Consider the following 17094-nt stretch of genomic DNA (forward strand, 5'->3'; position numbering starts at 1 on the left):
TTTCCCCGTCAGCCAGTAGGATGCTGACACCGGCATTGGTGGCCTCTGTTCGATGCGCGTGTTGGCCTCTAGAACGTGTATTTTGGAATCAGACTCTTTATTAATCCAATCTCATGTCCTTTTATTTCTCCTCATTCATTTCCAGTTTAAGCCGTTTTCCTATTTTACAAATATTTTAAATGATTACATAGAACAAAACCCGAAGATTAGATGGACCGCGGCCCATGCTAATGACACCCCATTCTCCAGCTGCTGTCTGAGAGGCTCGTCCACTGCGGAAGTTCAGGGCGTCTGATCCTTTTGATCACTAATTGTGACGGAAACGTCAGGAAAGTCAAGGCAGTTTCAGCTCAAGTGCTCGTCAGACGGGAGTAGATTTCGTTTAGGTAAAAAGGCCACGACCCGCCAGGTTTTGAGCGTGGCGTTGCCCGGTGCTGTCTTCTCTGTGCCCAGCGGAGAAACCCCCATTCGGGAAATCGTTCCTTCACGTAACATCATGGAACGCGGTTTCTAGCGCCCCCACGGGAATATTCACCAATCTGAGGCGCATTCCCCAACACTACTTCGCTCACGCAGTCGTGTCGGAGCCAGAAGGCCGCGTGCTTCTGGGCAGGGGACGCGTTTTGCGCTTCGAGAGCTGGGAGGCCGTCCCCGGTCCTCGGTGAGGGTCAGCTTTCTGCTGCCTGCCTGCCTCGCCCGGCGACACCGGTCTTCCCAGGGTGTGAGGCCCGGCGCTCTGTGTCCTCAGGCCGGCCTTTCCTTCCCGCCGCTGGTCCAGGCTGGGGACACCGCGTGCTGTCTTTCAGGTGTCAGTGCCAATCCAAGCCGCCCCGAGCACATCTGCATGAGAATCCGCAGGACGATTAGTTAGCAATGGGCATTAGTAATTTTTCTTTCAAGGCCTTTGAAACGTCCTTCACTGGTCATCCCCGCTCTCTCTCTGACACGACAACGTGGACGCCCCACCCCCAAACGCAGCGTTCCCGTTACTTCGATCGGCCGTGGGGTCCGTCACCACCAGCCTGCACCTCTTTCCCCGGCTGTGATATCACGGTCTACCTTCTGTCTCTTCTTTTTTGCTGTCTCCTTTTTTTGGTAATTCCGACGTTTCTTGTGTGGCCCATCCACCTGTCTCTGAATTCTGGCGGTGCTGTTCTCTCGTTTACGCATAGGGATAAGGTTCAGCTCTCTGCTTCTCACTGACATCCTCCCGATTACCCAGGAGGCCTTTGGCAGGTGTCCCTATAACGGGCACGTGGCAGGTGCATCCGCAGACAGGTTTCCAAGCCCGGTTTATGCCTGCACGCTGCGTTACACCCACGGCCGCCTCATGCACGTCGTATTTTCCGCGTCTCTCGATTGCATCGTTTGCTTTTGCTTGATTCAGTCTCGTGCTGTTTTCCACAGGGACGCGACACGCTATGCCAGCCTGTCGCCTCGGAGCAGTAGGCTGCTCCGTGTAGCCTGGGCGAGTGGTTGGCTAAGCATCTCTGTCTGTGTAGATCTCTGTCTGTGTAGGTGCACTCAGCAATGGGCGCACAGTGATGGACTCACTTAGAGAACGTACCCCTCGTAAGGCTGCGCACGACCCTAGACAATTCCTTCTATTCTAATTCAACTTCTTTTAGCTACACGTCAGAATTTCGAGCTGGATTATATTATTTAGATATCCGTCTCGTGCAGAGGAGGGTACTGATCCAGGATCAGGAGGACATGCTCCGAACGCCCGTGGAGGTGATGGTTTTAGGCTCATTTTTCATTCGCTCTTTCCCCATCCTACTGATTCACAGCCGGAGCCACTTCCGCCTTACCCACCCCGCTCCTAGGGGACCCTGGCACTGTTTTGAGACATTTTGGGTTTTCACAAGTGGGGATGGAGGTGCTATTGGCATTTAGTCGGTGGAGGGTAAGGATGCTGGTAACATGCGACGGTACACTAGCCAGCCCCCCGAACTGGGGTTTATCTAACCCCGGAAGTCACGATGCTGGGGTTATTTCCACAGGATGACTAGTGACTTTCCTGCTAGTGGCATGCTCACGTGGCCTTTGCCGGTACAACGGGGTTTGCTGTGCGTACGACCAGCTGCGCACCGTGCGGATCAAGCCCTCAAGTGTGACCTCGTTCCTAGCGAGCAAATGCCATATGAAATATTCTGTTAAAGTATGATTCCATTTTCAAGCCTTCCCTATTTTGGGGACGGGGGAGGAGGGTCGAGTAGGGGCAGGTGTAACCTTTACTAAGCAACGCAATATACAAAAGAAAGCTTTCGGTGATAGCCAAGCGAAGGTAGAAATGGGTATTAGGGTTCACACTTATGTTTTCGCTGAGAAATATGAAGTCGAAGGAGTACGAAACCCCAACAGGGGTCCCCGAATTTCCTAAGACTGCAAAATTCGAGCTCGCGTGCCCGAGGATGCCTTCCTCGTTCCTCCCATGTTTATGACTCTCGTTTCTGAGCTCGCTAGCTTCTCCTTTGCTCTCATGAACTCAAAAAATAGAGTCTACGACAGACAGACATATTTTGTCATCTGCTTGTTCTTCCCCGGGCAAGATTGCCGTGGAGCTAATTGCCTAGATGCAGCTAGAGATAGTTTTGCCCATTTTGGAAGAGGAGATTGCACGGGCTTGGAAAAGAATCTGTTGTCCAGAATCGGAAGGAATCTGTATATCTGTGTTTAGCCCTCCCTGAAATCTTTTTGTATAAGAAGGAAAGAGTTATGTAAAACTATACTCGATGGACCCAACTTTTTGGATTCGCACAGAGATTGAGCTCATGTTTCTTCGCTCGGAAGGAAAAGATAAATGAAAAAAAAAAAACCAACCAAAAGCTTAAAGAGAACACGTTGGAAAGGCGAATGGAGAAATAATTATAAAAAGAAGTAGCAACGGTAAAAACGCAAAGTACAACCACTACGCTAGTTAGGCAAGGTCAGCTATGGAAATTAAGCTAACTGGAAATTGCGAGAGCCTCGGATATGGAACCTGAGTGTCTCCACAAGCAGTCTCTCTCGCAGAGGGCCGGCGGGTGAAGATCTAGCCCACCCACACCTCTCCCGCTCCTGCGGGCACTGCCCTTTGTCATTGCAGGACAGCCGCAGACGGGGGCCGTCGACGTGAGGGTGCACACGGCTTCCCAGGGACCCTCCTGCCTCCTGGCGCTTCTCCCCACCAAGGGAGGAACCCCGAATTGCATCTCGGGGGACCGTGCGTTTAAAACGGAGCCCTTTTATGGTTCAAGCCTTTCATCTCGAAATGACTTGTGGGAAACCCATCTCGTGTAATGTGAAGGCGGAGAGGTAGTTTGCATCGTGCTGTTCTCTTCCATCTCCATCCTAAGCAGGATGCAGCAGTAATACCACCTAGAATGGGAAAGCCCACCCATTCGAACGAGGCGTGATTTAAGCTTAAAGTTGAAGTCACAGGTATATTGGGATGATAATGTCGTTTTGCTAAATGGACCGATTAGAAAAACGGCCATGGTGATGAGTCACAGACACACCTGGTTTCAACACAGAGCCCTCTTGGTGATTTATGTGTTCGGGAATTTGATGTGGGCAAGTGCGTGTCTTATTCTACAGATTCTTCAGATTCATAAACTATTTTATTTTGATTGCTTTCCTGGGAACATTCCGTAGTCTGAGGGCATTCTCTAGGTCCTACTTATTTCCAATTGTTTCCTTGTCGTTTTAAAAGGCTTACACTTTGGCATGCAGGCTGAGCAATTGAAGTCAATATCTCATCTTAAAGAACAGCATCGGAGAACGAAGTATAATTTTCTTACAGCGAGAAAGCATGGCTGTGTCGATTATAATTACATTAGCAAACCCACCCCGTTTTTGAACTACTAGTTTGGGTCCTAGTCAATGCTTTCAGTGTCTGGGGGCTGTGTCTACCGCTGGTTTCTTCCTGCAGGAGAAACTGTAGCTATCACTAACAGAAATAATCACTATGAATCTTGTCCTGCAAAGCTTTTCTTCACAGAGACCGTCTTTGGGTAGAATGAATGAGGTCTTTATTAGCCCGAATAGCAAACGCCTTCTAACGTTGCAACAGGTCGTCTGCGTTGAGAAGAATTCATTCCCGAGTTCTATGGTTTTGTTTCAAGAAGAGACTCTTTCCCCCAAGAAACAGATCTTCCGTATTTCCGATAGTATTTGTATGCAGGTTCTTTTTGCTGATTAAAAAGAGTGAGCCAAAGGCTTGATTTTTCTTTTTTTTTTTTTCCTGTTGGAGCAACAAGGGAGAACTCAGTGCACCAGGCAGAGGAGGCTGCATCGCTCCGGCTCCGAGAATTGATTTGGTAAGGCTGTCAGGCCGGGGCAGCCCCTCTAAACGCCCCGATGTCTGCCAAGTGGCAGGCGGAGACTGGCCCCTCCGAAGAGACTTTCTGAAGCTGGCTGTCCCTCGGCAATACCCTTCCTGTCCTTCCCTCCAGTTAGACCCCAGCGTGAAGACAAACAGATGCGGGCTGCCAAGACGCAGGGCTTACCCTGACCCTCAACGGGGCCCACAAAGGAGGCCTTTGAGGTCCCCAGAAAAACAGCCCCTGCCTTTTATTGGGCCGTGAAATCCGGAGTGAAAGCCTTTGCCTCTGGCTGCTTAGCCATGCGGGGTGGTGACAGGGATGCTGGGCGAGGAGGGGGAGCCAGAGGGTAGACAAAGTCACAGCGGGCAGAAAGCGGCCTTTCCCCCGACCTCTTTGATTGTGAGGTGGTCCGTAAAAGTCCCGAGGAGGGCGTTTTGCTGTCTTCGAGGCGGGGATGGGCTGGAGGAGGCCGTGCGCCTGAGTGTCGTCCCTGGTTTTGCAACTTAACAGCAACCGGCAACGGATTTCCAGAAAAAAATAAATAAAAGGGAGAGATTAGCGCGTCGCTTCGCGGGAGCGACTTGCCTTATGGGACACGTCTCGAGCCCCTAAAGATATTTCGCGCGCTCCTTCCCGCGGAGCATGCCATTCCGGTGTGTCTCTCTGCTGCGTGTTCTATGAGCCCTACGGACTTTCGTATGTGACCCCACACATGTCCTATCTGAAGTGAATCGATCGGGTATGAATTTTATAGACACACATAGAGATGTTTCTAGCATATTACAGAAAGAGGAGGGAGGGAAACATCCCTCAGCGGACGAAAGGATGTACGTGTGCCATCGGGGGTGAAGCAAATGCGGGTGGCCCTTGGGGATGTGGCCACGTGACTGTCCCCCAGCAGCGTCCTGGTGGGGCGGCACTGCCACGTGATTCCGTGGATTCAGGGGGTTTTAGGTCAGTGTCACGTACTGACACCCGGTCGACACACTGAATGAACGGGGAAGAAAATCATGAAACGTGTGAAATAAATACCCTTGACTTTTTATTCCGTGCGTCCTTAGCCACTTGTACTGTTCGATGTGGCTGCCCTAAATTATTTGAAGCTGCCGAATGAGATGCGTGGAGGTCGTACGCCTTCCCTAAAATTTCTAAAACAATGTGCTATGTGAGCGAGACGACTTTTAAGCTCCCCAACGTGGAAGAAAGCGGTCTCTATGTGCATCAATGGTCATAACGCCACACACATCTGTCACATGTTCCCTCACATCCGTTGCGTTCAAGGCCATGAGATCTCACTCAGGCAGTTTGACCTTTGCGTAGAGCGGACGCGTCTCCATGCTGTCTGTCCGCGTGACGTGATTAAAGCGTCGCTTCCACAGGCGGCGTTGGGGATTTGGAGAACTGGCACGCGGGTCATCTGTCTCAGCAGCAGGGAACTTAGATTTCTTCCGTGACAGAGTCCCCATCTTTCCCGATTCCACACGGTCACCTCTTGCTCGCTGAGCTTCTGGACACTCCCCAGCGATGACTCTTAAGGGTCGTTCCGATCCCCAGCTCCGTTTGCCTGGAAGTTTCGCGGACGTGTTCCTCCCGTAGCCTGTGGATCAGGAGACACGCGCGTCTCTCATTTCGTAGTGAAGGACTGTTCCAGGAGATGGGGATCCCTCTCGGCGTGTTGTCCTGGCTCTCGATGCCTCGAACAGAGAACTGAGCAGGACGCTGAAGCAGCAGAAAAGTATGGCTGTTTTTGGAAGGGAGGGCAGAGTGACCGTACACTTGCAGTCGTGGAAGGGGGCAGAGCGAGGGAAGCATGGCTCAGGGGCCCAGCAACAGAGCCTTTGAGGTTTTGATCGCATTTGCTGTGGCCGGTCACTTTTCTCAGACGTGTGGGCTTTCTTGACGGACACCTGGGAGGGACAACACTCAGCGACGCATCCTTTGCGTTCTGCGCATGTTGGTTCCCAGAATTCAGTCTCTTGTAATGATATTAGTGAAGTTCCAGTCATGTGCCTCATATCATAACGATGGTATAATGAGGCTCAGGTGAGTTGAAGGTCGTCGGGGTCTTCGTCGCGCAGGTGTGAGTGACTGGCTTCAACTGGTACCTAATTCTCCGCCTACCGGTTTCTTTGTGGAAGTTACTTTTAGCCTCCCAAAATCTTCTGGCTTGCTTAATGGTGGGTGGATGAGGGCAGAGCCTTTCTAGAATAGGATGACCTCAGCGTTTTGTAGGCGAATCCCAACCCCCCTAACTTTCCTGCTTAACTCTTCCCTAAGAGCCACGAACCCCTTATTATCAGTATGGATGTTGAGGGACGGGAGGTCTCTCCTTCCGTATCTGCTTCCTGCTGAGGAGGGTCGCACTCCCTGCCCACTGGGGTCTCATGGAGCTCTTTCCCTCTCTGTCTTAGTCAGGACGGGGTCTTGGATTTCCTGCCGCAATGCCGCCTCAGTCCCTAGACACGGAAAAATGAAGATGTAGTCTTGTTATTTAAATTATATCTATTAATTTTCTAGTATTGATTTGCCTATTAAGCGAGTAAAGGAAAACGGTCTTGGTTAATATATTTCTTAAAAGCAAAACGCAAAACCCTTGGGTTAAGGGACCGGTCCCCTCTGGGACTCTAAGGGCCTGGCCGAAAGCCATTTCTGCCACAATGGACTAAGAACACTGAGCTTCAGTGATCGTTCTCAGTAGCCGGAGGACCTGAATCACCATTTTCAGGGGCATTACCTGGATTGGAGAGAGAGAGCCTTTTCCCCAAAGGAGGGAGGAAAGGAAAAGACTTAACTGTGTATACTTAAAAAGAAGAAAAAAAATAACAAAAGTCCTGTAAGTACATTTTGTCAGTGAACGGTGGCCCGTATCAGTAGGAAGCTTTCGGGTGGATCCATGTGGCTGCCATTGACAGCTCTACAGTCACCCTTCAGAACACGAGATGCGACAGAAACATGGTCTTCCTCCATGCCACTGAAGTCTCCTTTTTTTGCCTCGTCTTTATTCTGTTTTCCGCCTCGACGTCCTTTCGCCGAGGAGGTCTGCCCACCTCCACGCCGGGGTTCGCTCACGCCCATCTGCGTCTCTCTCTCTGCTTCCTTAGCGTTGACACTGTGTTGAAACGGTTCTATCCTTCTGGCCTTCATTAGACATTAAAGTCAAAGCCGGCCGGGTGCCTCACGTGCCATGGAGTCGCCGCGTCTCTCAGACGCATACACCTAACTCGGGAACTATGCAGGGAAGGCAGGCAGGGCGAGAGGTCGCCAGCTAAATGGGCGGTGTTACTTGATTTTACTTCTGTTGACTCCAAGGTCAACGGCTAGCTGGGTCACGCGTGGACCATCACAGAAGCGGTGCCTACAGTCTTGGCAGATTCGACGGTGTAGGGGTCCCGTCTTGCGGTTTGTGTGAGGCACTGTCAGTGAAGACAAACACACCACTCTAGGTACATAAACCGGAAGGATTTTAATACCGGGGCTTAGGCGCTTCGGAAATGATTGGACATCTCGAAGGAGTGTGGTGTCCGCTAAGCATCCCGAAGTGACTCCAGTGCGATGGAGAGCTGACCGCCTTGCTGGCTCGGAGGCGTCTCGGAACAGTGACCTCGTCGCGGGCGTGAACGCACAGCTTCGTACTTTTAAAGCTCCCGGTGCATCCTCTCCCGTGCGCTCGGCCCTGGCCTCGTATGACGTCACAGATCTAAATGAACCGCAGTTAAGTACAATGAAATGGTTCGTGTTTCGCTCGCTCGGCTCACTCAGCAGCCTCATCCTGCCGATGGCTACCACACCGGGCAATGCACCGAGCCTTTTTACTCTGCAGTGGGGGTTGGACAGCACTGGTCCAGATGATTCCAGCTGCCTGCGTCTTTGCATTTTTTTTTTTTTTTTGGTTTTCAGCAGAGCAAATGATGAATGAGGGAATCGAGTCATCCAGAGAATAAGCAGAGTTAATCAAACACTGTTGAATTAGCTGAATTGTGAGTTGCCAAGACGGGAGGGTGCTTCTCTGGTTGAATTGTTAATAGGATGTTTCAGGTCAGCGGAGTTATCCGGGGGTGTAGGGGTGGGGAGGGGTGTAGCATGAGAAACCACATTGCCTGGACCGTAAAGGAGGCCTTTTAGACCCCGTGCAAAGCCTCCCAAAAGAGTGGGCTCATTACACACACCTTCGTCCTGGTCCAAACTCACTGAGTTCGCGCTCACCGCCGGTTTCGATCGGCTTCACAAGCAGCGTTTTTTCTTTCTGTTTTTATTTTCCAGTTAGAGTTGACATTCAGTATTACTTTAGATCAGCCTCAGGCGCCCAGCATGGTGGTTGGACATGTAAACAATTTATGAAATGATTCCCCTTAATTAGTCTAGTAATTGGGTTCGCGAGGAACTTCAATGGTTAGTTTATTATAAACGAAATTTCAATCACTCTTTTCAGGCTGAAATGAGAATAAAATTAAATAGCCAAGGGGACTGTGCAAGTTATGAGCTTGGGTTAAAGGCCAGATTGGTCCTATAGAAATAGGGTTTCCCATCCATCACTAACGTATATCCCCACCACGCTGTTCTTCTTAGCTTTTGGAAAGTTATCAATATGATAACCACACAAGGCCAAGTTGAGTGCGTCTGCACTGATGTATTACAGGCACTTTCACGTGGACAAGGCTGGGGTGATCGGATCTGGCCAAGGGGACAGGAAACGTGAGAGTCTCGCCCCCCACCCCCCGCCCGGTCCTGTCAAGAGCACGCCCAGCCTTCCTTGAGCTTGGTCAGACGGGCAAACCCCACAGATGGGTATTGAGCCGTCGGCATCACAAGCTCCTTCTGTGCGACGAGCATTAGCGTTGACACTGGCTGATTCGTCTAATCGCAAGGACTTGCTTCGTTTTCAGGGCGTCTCTTAGAACCTACTGTAATCACCCCGCTTTCAGACACACATTTAATTTCTTGGAAATACTAAGCCGACGATGTGTGCCTGCCTGTGCCGTTCTCATGTGTGTTGTTGGTGCAGACAATCGCGTTAGGTCACAGACACATCTGATATATAAGAGGCCGCAAAGTCGCTCAGTGAGATTTCACCCCGGGGCACATAGTGAAATCCTGTTCCTTCCGTGATGTATTGTCACGTTCGATAAGGCCAACAGCAAATACGTTGGACACGGTCCTCCAACACTCCCAATTACACGATTTCTTACGAATCGTGTTTCGTTAACAAAACGGGCAGGAAGAAAATATATCTGGAGATAAAGATCAGTGAGAGACTCGCATTAGCTTTGAAACGTGGCGTGCAGTGTGGGAAGCCCGAATCTCCGTTCAGCTTCTAGCCTGTGAGGCATCCTTTCTTCTAGGGGGCTCCGCACTGTCAGGAGTGTGCCGTGCGCAGGAGACCCCGGCTCTCCCTGGGGTGACGTGCACAACCCTGCGTAACCCTGTGGAATGCAGCAAATGGCATCCCCGTTACAGTTTGCAAGATCCGATCTACTGATGCCGTCTCCAGGTGTATGAGATGATTCCTCCTCCCCCTCCTCTTCCTCCTCCTCCTCCTCCTTCTTTCTTAGAATAATTTTGTTGTATCGAGTGGAGAAGGCCTTTCTCGGCATGGCATGCAAAGCAGAAGTATCAGAAGATAATTTAAAACTTCGATAGGGTGACACATTTCACAAGCAAACTTAAAGAGTAGAACAGGTGCGTCCAGCAACGTGCCGAAGCCTATGGCTCCCTTCTAAGTGCTTCAGGGCTCAGATCTAGGCCCTTTTCTCCAGTTAGTCCTATTACTTCGAGCACCACCTATGTGCCGATGACTCTGACATCTATCCGTCTCCAGTCCAAATTATGCATTCGATATCTCTTTGGCACTCATCTTGGGCACTCGGGTATCTCACAGGCGTGGAAGACTTAACGTGCCCCAAATGCTCGGTTCCCAATTTCTTGCCTCCTTTCCCGTGTCTTCTTTCTTGCATCCCACTCACTCTATTTTTATCTGAGTACATGATACACCATCTACCTAGGAGATGGTTCTTCTTAATTCAGCTCTGAAATCTGACCAATGGCTATGACAGGCTTCTTTGATTACCTGGGGCATCAGTATTGGAGAAAGGTGAGTGGTTGATTTGATAGTCTAGCAAACGACACAGATGCCTATAATCAAACCATAAAAACGTGGTGTGTGTGTGTGTGTGTGTGTGTTTGACACATTCTGGGTTTGAATGACACAGAGAGATCATGTCTTCTAGCCAGGGATGATTTCGTTTTTTGAGCCCTCTGGTTAGATACACATGTTGTATTTTCCCAGAACGAAGGCTGTCTCGCCGTGCCCGTCATTCGATTGCGTTATCTGCCTCGCCGAGGAGGGTTAGTTCTTAGCGATGTATAGGAAACTGCTCGTGTTAGCACGTAAACTCCTGGCGAGGCACAGGCACCGCCCCCCCCCACCCTCCACTCACACACACATACACTCCTCTGCCTTGGCCAAACACCGTCAGTTGACCCTCATTGGGCTTGCGATGAAGATGGACCTATTCTGCTGATTTAGCATTTATGTGTGTAAAAATTAGGGAAGATGGGCACACAGCCCTCGAAGCTCGTAATTATTCAGGATGCGTCATTGAGTTCTCTGAAACTGGGAAATAAGCGACATAGGCTCATTTCCTATTTTCATCGTGGGCAACGTTTTGCTTTGATGTCCTAAGAAGGGTTTATTCAGTACGAAGGACAGATGGACATTTTCAGAGGCGGCCGCGACCACAGGGCTGAGTGAGCTCGTTTCCTGTGTTTTATAATGGGAAACCAGGGCGGTGGCATTCGCCTGGGACCTCCAGGATGATTGCGTCAGCCCCCGAACCGTGGAGCTCCTGGGGCTGTGGTGAAACCACCTGCTTAGAGAACCGGTTAGATCCAGCTTTGCAGAGCCCAGAGCATTCCCGTGAAACAGTTCTGTGGGGACACGTGCCATCTGCCCACTGTGCGGTTTCAAATCTGGAGCATTCGTCCCTAAACCTCCATGTCTTCCTATAAGTCCACCCATAGCCACTTCATCAATTTGTAAAAAAAATTTTGTGCCCACAGATATGTGTCCACAATAACTTTTTCATAATGCCTGCTGAAGAAAATGTGTGATTTGGGGGTTTTATGTAATGTTGACATTATATATTTTTAATTTTTTAACGTGGTTTAAAACTTTTCAGAAAAATTGAGAGTCCAGAGAACATCCTCATACCTTTCTTGTAAATCAGCATACAGCAAACTTCCTGCTCGGGACTAGTAAGTATTTTTGGTTTTCCTGGCCGCAGAGATGGTTGCCTATTCAACTTGGCTATCGTACCACAAAAAAAACAGCCAGAGACAAGGCAAATGAATGGACATGGCTGTGTAGAGATGGCGTGTCACATTTGGTCCCTCGTTTCTGCTTGCTAACCCTAACTCACCAATTATTAATTTCTTTTGCGTGTGCCATATTTGCTTTATCACATTCTCGCTTTCTCTCTCTCTCTAGTCTGTCTATATAGTCTATATATACTTACATATGTTCTATAACTATAACAATGAACAATAATGTAACATAATAACAATATGGGAAATATATTAAAGCTAAAACAATCTAACAGAACTAAAACAGTTATAAGTATATATTATATATACTTATGTAATTATTATTACATATGACGTAATTGTTATATACTTATTATTGTTTTATTTCCCGCTATTTAAAAATAAGTTGCAAATATCATGACTCTCTACTGCTAAATGTTTCAGCATGCATCTCTTACCGTGGAATTATCAAAGTCAGGCAATATAACATTGACGGGGCACTATTATCTCATCCATAGTCTGCATTTAAATTTCAGTCATTGTGCCAATGTTGTTCTTTACATCATCGTTTCGTCTGATTCGGGATCGGGTCCACATCATGCGTTGCGTTTGACCGTGACGTATCCGTAGTCCGCTTTAGTCTGGCAGCGGTCCTCAGCCTCCTTTTCCCGTTAACGTCATTGCTTGTTTCTAGACCAGAGGCAAAGCTTGTCGCTTTGCAGGAGGCACCTCATTCTGAGTTTATTTTGTTTCCTCGTGGCTCAACTCCGGATCTGCTTTTTCGGGCGGGAACACTGTTCCGTGAGGCGGTGTTTTTGTCCCAGAGCATCAGTCACAACGGGGCCACACGAGGTGGGCTTGCCCATCCCAGGAGATGCTGCTTAGTAGTGAAGATTCTTCCACTGTGCAGTTGTCACTTTCTCTCTGTAGTCAATATTTTTCAAATTCGAGAAGTAACTCTGGGAATATTATTTGAAATGTCGGGACTATGCTAAAATGCTGTCGCAGAAGATACAGATCTTCTAAGGAAGCGTGTTTGGTCTTCAGTGAAACAGATTTCCACGAGGCATCTGTTTCAGGACACTCGATGATATGCATAGTGGGATAGTATAACTGAAAAAATGACCACAGGCGTATGGGTTTCTGATAATAACTCCCCTGATTCGTTTTTTTCCCATTTTAATGGTCTCGTGTGTTTGTTTGTTTCTAAACGCTTCCACTGAAACTCAAAGAGGCCTTCATCTCAGAGTGTCCTTTCTTGTGAGAGAGAGTTGGGGTCGAATGATTTCTTGATGACGCCTCGTGGCACGGGAATCATTCTCCTTCGGAAGTTTCAGAGAGAGTTGGTTCAGAGACACGTGATTTGTCTGAGGCGTAAGATGGTTGCGCCTCGGCATGATATTCCTTTGTGGTTCAGGCTCCAGTGACTGTTTGTACTGCTGCAGGCTGTCTGCCAAAAGATTTCATTATGTTGGCAAGACACAGCAGGCTTTTCCACACACAGGACTGTAACGATCTCTATACCAATTCAGAGCTGGAGACAGTCCATGAATATTTCTAAAGGCAGCAGGGCGCACATAGTTTAGAAAATATATTGAGTAAAAAAAAAAAGAAACACTTTCATCTAAAAAACAGATCTACAGTTTCTCCCAGAAAAACCTGCTGACGTTAATTCAGAACGCAGAAATGGTGGTTAGAAATTTCTGTCGATAGCATCTTTGTATGCTGTGGATAGATACATGTACGAAATGAGAAGTGGTTTTATTTTTTTATTTTTTTATTTTGTGAAACCCGAAGCTCATTCTTTATATCTAGGCAAGAATTCAGACAAAAATTAAATGTAAACCATTATTTCATGTTGTATGAGTCAACAGAAAATATTTTTGTGAAAGCATACTGTATGTCTTACAAAACACAGTTTTAGATTTTTAATTCTGACCCCACCTCCCAGCCACATAGACAAGAATAAGGCTACCCCACCCAACCGTAGCTGTGGCGTTCTGGCAAAAACTTCAGCACTTTGAAACAATTATTGAAACATGCTTGAGAGACTGGAATGAAAAGAAATTTTATTTTCTTCTTCGATTGAAAGAAAAAGGCGTAGCTGTCAGGGAAATAGGAAATAAGTAAAATACATTCTCCTGATAGGTTGTCCAAAAATGGAAAGGAACCAGATTCACCAAAGCGCCTACTATGTGTGGGCATTTAAAAAATGTTAAAAAACTATTTCAAAAGAATCTTCTTGTGCAGATTTCTCCCCTGTCCCCCAACACACACACACACACCCTATTAGGTATCAGAAACCCACGGTTCAGAGAGGTGAAATCAAAATTAAATGGAGAAAAAACAGTTAGCAAGTGGCACGGGAGGGAGTCTCCTCTGGGTCATTGTCACTCCACAGATCCGTGCTTCTCCGACCTGGCTGGAAGCGTCCATTTCTGTGTCTCACCTGAGTTATCTGCCCACTCCAGACCTTTCCAGCTCAGCCATCAGAACTGCCCCTGGAACAGCACGCACACCGAATCATTGGTGCTTTCTCACCATATTGGAAAACTGTGACCGAACAACGTGTACTACTGAAGACCATTGTCACGTATCGCTCTATCCAAATTCTTACATCCCGTAAGCTGAACAGGGAGATCAAACGGCTGGTGCCCAATCGCGGATGCAGCCAGGGACCTCCATAAACCCTGCTCCCCAGACATTGCTTCTGTGAACACGTTTCGGTTCCCAAATCTGGAAGATGTAGGGCTCGGTGAGATGCCATCGAAAATTCCTTGCTTCTCTAAAATCCCATGTTTCTGTGTTGCAACCTTTCTGTCTACCAATGTATCCTCATTTTCGTGTGCCCTCACGCCCCAGTCTCCCCGTGCACAAAGACAAAAAAAAAAGGAACCAAAACAGATCGGACGAAACATGTCGCTGAACTCTTCGGGTCTCCACGTTGTCATTCTATCTCTCGTGTACCCCGACTCCCCCAAATCCTCGACGCTGCCTTTTTGACATGCATTCTGGACTTTTGCTTGTCAATGAACATGGCTTTCTTTCTTTTTTTTTTTACTTTTCTAGACTGTGTAGAAGTCGAAGGCAGGTGTGCGTGTGGTTCATAGACGCACTCACCCCATCACGTAAATGTCACCGCGCTAAAAAGAATTCGGCAGATGTTTGTAAAAGGACCGAAAAAAAGAGAAACTCGCAAATGTGCGTCGTTAGCCCTCAGCCTTTTTCTCCAGGGCTCTACATGCACAGCTCCGAAAGCTTGTCGAGCATTCTTTCCGGCAGATCTGCCAGACACCGCACCCTCGTGACGTCAAGCACCCGATGCGACACCCTTCCCCACGTGCGCTCCCGGTGTACCTTCCACGTTTCTGACACCATCAGCTCCTTCCAGATCCAGGCTAGAAATTCGAGCCTATTTTCCCATCCTCCTGTCTCCCTCATGCCCGTGTTCCAACGCAAACCCGTCCCCATGTCCTGACCTGACCCTTTCTACATGGCCTCTCCTAGGTTTTCTTTCTTTGGACTTTTCACGCGGTGTCGTCCTCTGCCATCCGAATGGCACTTTGATGCTGAGAACGGTGGAGAGACGGTTCGGAAGATGTCGTAAAAGCTTTTCCTCTGGTTTTATGTGCTGCACTAGCTCAGCTCTCCGACCCCCGCCCTATTCCAGCACCGAGATCCAGTTCAGCACGCCCTGGGGCCAGCACCCGTCTATTGTGCGCGTCGGTGGCTCCTCACTGCCTTCCAGTATCTGTGTTTGTAGTTTGCTATTTCGCTGCATCGAATCCCCGCTTACCTGTCACATACTGTTCTCCCCACCGTATATATAATATTGTCCCGGCCCCTAAACCTTCTCCCCATTGGTCACGTCTTACTCCTCCTTCTAAGCGAATCCCCGAATCCTCGATTCTCTGTCGGAAGCCAGCCGACCAAGTCAAACCGGGTACCTGAATGGGGGAGCGGGGACTGAGAAAAAAGAGAAGACAGACAGGGTGCAGGAGGGAGAGCAGATCTCACAACTGCCTCTCCGAGTTTATTTCTTAACCTCCTTTTAAACACAGTCTGTTTCTTTGTGCATTTCAAAACAACACAAAAGTAACATCCTGAAGATCCAGGTGCAATTGACACTCCCTTCGACACTCCCTTAGGCTATACTTAACCTTCTTCTTCCTGAAATTCAACAGAACTAGCCTTTTCTTTTTTATGCAAGCAGGCCTCCTGAGATAAACCATGCACTCTTTTGAATTTGGGGAGCTTTGGCTCCCTACAATTCCCCCTTTTTTACTTTATAGTAGACTGTGCCTGTCTTAGGTGGCTTCCTGCGAAACATGGAGCTTACCCGTCATTGGAACATGTATTCCATCATACATGCCCTGTCTTAGGTTGTCCAGTTTCCAAGAAGTCCTTACCCGTCTTTGACTACCAGCCACTATATTGGGGTACTTTTATTTCTTAACTTTATTGCATGTATCTCGGAACCAACATCTCGCACTGCTTGTATTACGCATTTCACAAGATGAAACAGGCTAGAACGATAACAAATCCTAATAAATGAGTAAATGGTCCCCAAGTAGGGACTAAACCTTTTAAACCCTTTATAAATTCTTACACTGTTTGATCAGTATTTATTTGTAGTTCGGGAGCTTCTTTTAAGGCTACAAGAATACCTGCCACAACAACAGCCACAGCCCTTATAGATCTTCCTAAGGCCGTGTTAATTTTTTGTAAAACCTGTAACCCATATTCATCAAACCAAGGGCCTGTAAGGTTAACAGGAACCATTATAAATGGTGGTTGTCTAAGCACAAGAACAGAAGTGTTAACAGGAGTAACACAATTAGACAGCTGACAATTATTAACACAAGTCCGGCAGCCAGTTTCCAAATATGAGTCTGCCAAGCACCAGAGCTTGTTTTCCAGAGTCCAGCAGATAAAGCAGTCTCAGTGTTATAAGGCTGAGAGAAGTCCCAAACAGTTTCATTAAGTCCTGTTACTGGATACAAAGTGACATTCTCTTGATGACAACGATGCCACCATACTGAATCTTTTTGCACATGCCTCTTCGAGTGACAAAGTTCAAACGGAATTGTATCATTATTGCTGACAGCTTTGCCATCAGGAGCCCCAAGCATAACAGCTCCTTTCTTATGCTAAGGCTGCTCCGTGATATTCAAACACCCAGGTTGGGAAGTAGAATTGAATAGAAAACAAATAGGTAGTCCTATTGCTGATCCGGAAAAATTAAAATTATCATATACATATTGCTGTTCCATGGCTAATGGCAATCCTAAAAGTTTAGAGTTATTAGAAAAAACCTGGATCTGTGGCCCAGACCAAACAGTTGGATGTAGTACCGGAGGATCTGGGATGTAAGCCCAATGCACTGCAGCATAAGCTGTTGGATTAATCAGTATTCCCATCAGAAGAATAATCTCGATGTTCATTTTCGGCATGCTGCACTAGTCGTTCAGGCAACCAGCGTGCTCCG

At 48.0% G+C, this 17094-nt stretch overlaps 1 protein-coding gene and 1 long non-coding RNA gene across 3 annotated transcripts in view; both read left to right on the forward strand.

The window, feature by feature from the left end:
- ANOS1 (anosmin 1) overlaps nucleotides 1–17094 on the forward strand; it is a 144710-nt gene that overhangs the window by 63100 nt on the left and 64516 nt on the right. The gene's annotated exons all lie outside the window — the stretch shown is intronic.
- On the forward strand, nucleotides 1999–16267 carry LOC120594228 (uncharacterized). The gene is made up of 3 exons (XR_005650526.1): nucleotides 1999–2011; nucleotides 6190–6191; nucleotides 16123–16267. It is a non-coding gene; the product is annotated as an uncharacterized LOC120594228 (long non-coding RNA).

Source organism: Pteropus medius, unplaced genomic scaffold, assembly GCF_902729225.1.
Source record: "Pteropus medius unplaced genomic scaffold, Ma_sr-lr_union100, whole genome shotgun sequence".
Taxonomy (NCBI): Eukaryota; Metazoa; Chordata; class Mammalia; order Chiroptera; family Pteropodidae; genus Pteropus; species Pteropus medius.